General features: G+C 34.6%; 1 long non-coding RNA gene across 1 annotated transcript in view; it reads right to left on the bottom strand.

The window, feature by feature from the left end:
- Window positions 1-1042: 1042 nt before the first annotated feature.
- Window positions 1043-6020, bottom strand: part of LOC107721818 (uncharacterized) — a 20851-nt gene continuing 15873 nt past the window's right edge. The window contains exons 2-3 of the long non-coding RNA XR_001637742.1: window positions 4602-4607; window positions 1043-1053 (exon numbers count right to left, since the gene is read on the bottom strand). This is a non-coding gene — a long non-coding RNA (uncharacterized LOC107721818). The remainder of the gene's footprint in view (window positions 1054-4601; window positions 4608-6020) is intronic.

Genomic DNA, 6020 nt, shown 5'->3' with positions numbered 1-6020 from the left:
CCACCCCCATAATGTCAATTGTTTATGTGTCACATATTAGCCACTTTTTTTTTTAGATTTTTAATGTTTATTTTTTAAATGTTAATTAAAGTGACACTGGGAGTTAAAAAACAGGAATATCATTAGGAAATCCTTGGGGGGGGGGCTGTGCCGGGGCTAAGCAAGTTTCTGATGGGGCTATAGCCCTGTCAAGTCCCGCCCTATCGCCACCACTACCCTAAACTAAAGTGTTACTGAGTGTTGCTTTAGCAATTAGCTGAAATAAAGTGAAGTAAGTAAAGAAATTAAGTTGTTTTATATTTTATTTTATTTCAGTTAACATTTCATTTGAAGTAACAAATGTTTTTTTTATGGTTTTAGTTGTTCTTTAACTAGTTGATGGAACACAGTTCTATCAGTAGGATGCAGATGATAGTTATTGCATCAATTAGCTGATTCATATTCATATGGTGATGCTCTTATAGTGACAACGCAAGCTCATAAATCACCCAACAAACAGCCTGAAAATAATCCGTGTGGACTTTCCAGGACACCGTGATTTGCCTACAGTGAAATCAGTGCTGTGTGTGTGAGTGTAATGGTGTCGTGCTGCAGTTGATTTGCTTTGCTGCTTCTGTCCTCAAATGACTTTGCTGTGTCTCTCACTCTCTCTCTCTCTCTCTCTCTCTCTCTCTCTCTGTGTAATACATCCATTGACCACTGGGTGTCACATCAGTGTAATCAGTGTAAAACAGATTTTCACAGTTTTAAAAATCAAGCCTTTGGCATAAAAGAGCAGGCAGTGGGGGCTGTGGGGGCTTTGGGGGCTCAAGCCCCTGCCCTTTTTCAAAATTATTCAAAAGTGCCCCTCTCAGACAAATAGCAATGATATTGTGGTCAATAAAACAAAATGCGTTTGAATTATAATTAACATGACAATGTGTACAAAACAGTAACTAATCGTTTACAAGTCGGAACATTCCTTATTTTTTACATCTCTGTCGATCTGAGGCGTTGCTATTGGTTGCTTGTGTTTTGCTGGACTGACTGATATTCCACAGTCTGTTCGGAAACCTAGACTCTCAAGCCATATATGGTTCTTTCAGTGAGTGGGTCGGCAGAAGGAAAAATATAAACCAAACAATATTTTAAACTTTTTTTCATCAATAATCAAAGCTAGTGTGTCCATTTAATTAAAAATCCGTATAGCCTATTATATATTTTAGAATATTACATAATTCATCAATGCCCGTTTGTCATGTATAATAGGCTGCACCAACCAATCATCATCTGGCACAAGTTCAAATTTCATTGGACAATAATGTGAAGTAGAGCGGTTTTCCATTCTTATTCATAAATCGGTTGAAAATGATATGGGACAGATGAGCTTATTTGCGGAGTGATCTGGATCTGTGTGCGGTTTGTCTCATTTTATAAATAAAATTACATCGCTGAGAAAATTACACCCACTGGCAGACGAGCCACGAGCACTTTTAAATACATTTAATGTATTTATGTAAAACATATTCTACATTAAAAAATTAATTTAGAATGAACAATAACTGCTGTACAAAGAGTAAAAAAAAAATTCAATAAAAAAAACATACCTAATGCAGAAAAGCCGCCTCTTTTTCCGATGCGTGCCGTCAGCGCAGCTGAAGAGTTCTGTGTTCAAATGCACGCAATAGGCTTAAATGTGCCGCAAAGCATCGGCAAAAGTAATTACCATTTCAAGCCTGCATTTATTTGATCAAAAATACAGAAAAAACTGTAATATTGTGAAATATTATTACAATTTAAAATAATGTTTTTTAAATATACTTTAAAATATATATTTTTTTCTGATGCAAAGCTGAATTTTCAGCATCATTAGCCTACTCCAGTCTTCAGTGCATGATCCTTCAGAACTCGTATGAACTAATATGCTGATTTATTATCAATGTTTGAAACAGTTGTGCTGCTTATTTTTTTATTTTTTATTTTTTTGTAACCTTTGATACTTTTTGGGGGTTCGTTGATGAATAAAAAGTTAAAAAGAACAGTATTTGTTCAAAATAGAGATGTTTTCTAACAATGTAAATATTTACTATCAATGTTTCTATTAATTTAACAAATCCTTGCTGAATAAAAACGAATTTCTATCAAAAAATAAATAAATACTGACCTCAAGCTTTTGAACGTTAGTGCATATTGTTACAAAAGTTATATTTTAAATAAATGCTTTTTTATTTTATTATTATTTTTTTTTTAAACTTTTTATTCATCAAAGAATCCTGAAAAAAAGTATCACATGTTTCCAACATTGATAATAAATCAACACTGCATAAAATGTATTTTAAAATATATTAAAATTTTGATCAAATAAATGCAGGCTTCATGACCATAAGTGACTTGCAAAAATATAAAATAGTAATGTATCCAAACGTTTGACCTATAATTGTTTTGTTTTGTTTAATTGTCCCTATTTTAGGCTACATTTGAGCCCCTGCCCCTGAGGAACTCTCTGCACGTCCCTGTAAAAGAGCCTGTAAAATATACATTAATGCACCAATGTATGTGAGAACCAAAGCTACTTTTACCTGTATTACTTACTTTTTCTTGAGTTACTAACACCTAACACCTTTAGAGATCTGACCGCCAGCATTCACATTAATCTCAATGGCAGCTGCTGAAGTTCATGAGATAAAGTCTGCCATCTTGGCTCATGGGCACTCATGGGCACACAGTTTTGCTGCCAGCTCATTTTGAGCTTCCAGCTGTAAACGAATTCTGAGATATAAAGTCAAATTTGAAGATATAAAGTCAGAATTTAGACAAAAACACAATTCTGAGAAGAAAAGTAAGTATTGTAAGATATGACGTCGGAATTGTGAGATAAACTTGCAATTCTTAGAATAAAAGTGCCCCAGATAGCATGCAATCACTGAAACAATGTTATGTCAATGTTGATGCGTCAACACTAATTGCATTGCATTAACATTATGTTGGTTCAATATCACTTTTGCACCCGCAGTTAATGTTGACACAATGGTGAGATTTCAACAAAAAATAAATTGACGTCATTGAATTAATGTTATGAAGTGATGTTGGTTAAATGTCACTTTTATGCCCATAATTAATGATAAAACAATGGTGAGATAAAAAAAAAATAAAAAAAAATAAATTCCATTGAATCAATGTTACACTATGATTGATTCTACATCACTGCTGTTGAATCAACCATTTCAAAGTTTGGGGAAAACCTTTTCAAACATAAATGACACCTTTCCAGTAGTTCAAATCAATTTATTTTATTTGACAGTTTAACACAATCAATGTCAAAACGACTAAAGCATTACAACATTTAAAAATAACATTACTTTTAGAAGCCTGATGTCATTATAACAAGTGGTCCAATGGTTCAAGTTTTCAGAATATGTCTTACGTCAGTCTACTACCTCATTTCCTTTACGTTCTCTGAAATCTGAAAAAGACAGTATGGTGTTACTTTAGAGCAAGTCAATTCAGTTGTCGTACATAGTCACATTCAAGAATGTCAATACGTTAAACACAAAGGGGCAGTTTCCCGGACAGGGTTTAAATTAAACCAGAAGTAGGCTTAATCTAGAATGAAATATGGATTTAGAAAAAATTGATTTCTGACACACAGATTAAGTACAGATCACTAAATCCTGGACTATGGAGTCCTGAACAAAAATAAACTTGAGTAATTAAAAACCAATTGTGCTAATCTGAATCAGCACAACAGAAATTGCCTATAAAACATAGAATGAACCAAAAAAAAAAAAGCTTAAAATTGTATGGAATTGAGAAGCAAATCCAAGGAAAACAATAGCAGCTGAAAAAAGACTGCAATTAATTAAAAAAAAAATTACTGAACAAGAGAAGACTTTTTTTAAAGCAAGCAAAGTAAATCTAACTTTTCAACAAAATCAAATTTTTCTCTAATGCACATTGGCCACAATTATTTGTTGTCCTAGAAATTATTGTGAGTAAAATCTCTGAAGATCTACATTCCCATTCATATTTGTTAGCACACCAGGGTGACTAGGAACATGGAATTATCCAGCTATGACTTCCTGTTTCACAGGAATATAAATATGAGGGATCACAAAAGCCAAATTCCCTTTATCATCCATCACAATGAGAGAAAAAAAAAAAAACTGCTGCAACAGATTGTTAAGCTTCTCAAAATATGAAGTCAAGAACATAGCACAAAATAGAAAGTCAAAACATGTAAGAAAAGAGCTAAAGCATTGAACATTTCCATTTCCACCATTAGGACAATAATTAAGGAGTTCCATCCAACAGAAATGTTACAAATCTGCCTACAGTATATTGTCTGTGTCTGTACTGTCTTAATGCAACGTGAGGAAGATAGTTTGAGTGGCCAAACACTCTCCAAGGATCACAGCTGGATAATTGCAGAAAATAGTTGAGTCTTGGGGTCAGAAAACCTTATAATGGGTCGTGGCTGAATCTTTCAACAGAACAATGATCCAAAAGGACCATCAAAATCAACACAAAAATGGGTCATTGAACACAAAACGAAGTTTCTGCCATGGCTATCCCAGTTCCCTGACCTCAACCCTATAGAAAACTGAAGAGGAGAGAGTATCAACATGGAGCTGGGAATCTGAAGGGTCTGGAGTGATTATGTATGAAGAAATGGTCTCTGATCTTAGGTGTCAGGTGTTCTCCAAACTCATCAGGCATTATAGGAGAGAGATATTATTTTTTTTAATAAAGGATCAAATGTTTAACATTGCAGATTTATTTTCACAGGCTTCTTTGTTTATATATACCTAGGGTGCCAATAAATTTTATATATAAAGACTGGAAACACAACCTTAATCTGAAGTTAAACCTGACTCCTGGTAGGTTTAATTTAAGCCTCAATTTAGTCCTGAAGTAGCTCTAGTCTATCTCCAGGAAATCGCCCTATTAAATTCTAAGACTACTTAAAATCATAACAGAGAAAGCAGATTTCTGTTAATCTGTTTTAAAGGGCAATTATAGTCTAGGACTAGGCTTAATCTTTGTCTGGGAAACCATCCCAAAAAGTTAAATTTTTGTGTATTACTCAACACAAAAAAATCTAACTATATTTATAATACTGTTAAATCCTGTATATTTAATCTATTTATCTTAAATATCTTATCTTTTATCTGAAAGCTGCTCGCATCTCAGCATGTCTAGACGAGCTGAGCAACACTCCCCATTAAAGATCAGAGCATTTAAGGGGGTCGTCCTCCAGGAGTTAAACAGTACAGATGTGAAAATTTTCATGAACTTGTACACTTAGTGCCAAGAAGTGTCAGAGCAGTATACTTTAAGTTCTGGAAGACATACTAAGTTCTAGAATATTATACATTTTCTAAATTAAATCTAGGGTGTACTCATTTTTGCAATCCTTCATTTAAACAAAATTGGCTAATTTACTTATCTTACAGAAAATATTGGCATATATTTTGTTGTTTTTATTAAAGGTCCCCTGAAACGCTTAGAAACACGCAGCATTACTCTGTGTTGACGTCATTTTAACTGAAACAGGAAGACAGGGCGGGACATATCAAGCAGCCCCGCCCCTTTTTAAAATAGCCAATAGCGGTAGTTTATATCACAGCTTGGGCTAGAGTCATTGAGCTCCGTAAAGAGCTCAATGACTCTTTACGGAGCTCAATGAAAAAATGAAAACATTTTACAGGGTATGCCAGCCACAATCTCATCCATATTGCTATAAAATATAGCATTCTGTGTAGAATTCAAATAGCTCCGATACATTTTGTGGTCTGCGCCGACTCGCGCATGTGATCCGCTCCGTGCTATCGTGTCTCTGGACCAAAGCAGAGTGTGTGTGCGGTGCGGTGGTTAGCGTGACACAGCGCAAAACCAGACTTCTTTTTTTCCTCAATGGAAAGCATATTTACACTGTTTGAATCGTTCCCTGTCCCCTATATAGTGCACTACGTGCCATTCACTGTACAGAAAATACTAATTCTGTGGACAAGTGACCGATTTCAGCCGCGGCTTCAGCGTCT

Source organism: Sinocyclocheilus rhinocerous, unplaced genomic scaffold (assembly GCF_001515625.1).
Source record: "Sinocyclocheilus rhinocerous isolate Xijiao unplaced genomic scaffold, SAMN03320098_v1.1 scaffold1265, whole genome shotgun sequence".
Lineage (NCBI taxonomy): Eukaryota > Metazoa > Chordata > Actinopteri > Cypriniformes > Cyprinidae > Sinocyclocheilus > Sinocyclocheilus rhinocerous.
The sequence above is the reverse complement of the archived record's forward strand: the minus strand, read 5'-3'. Positions and strand labels throughout refer to the sequence as shown.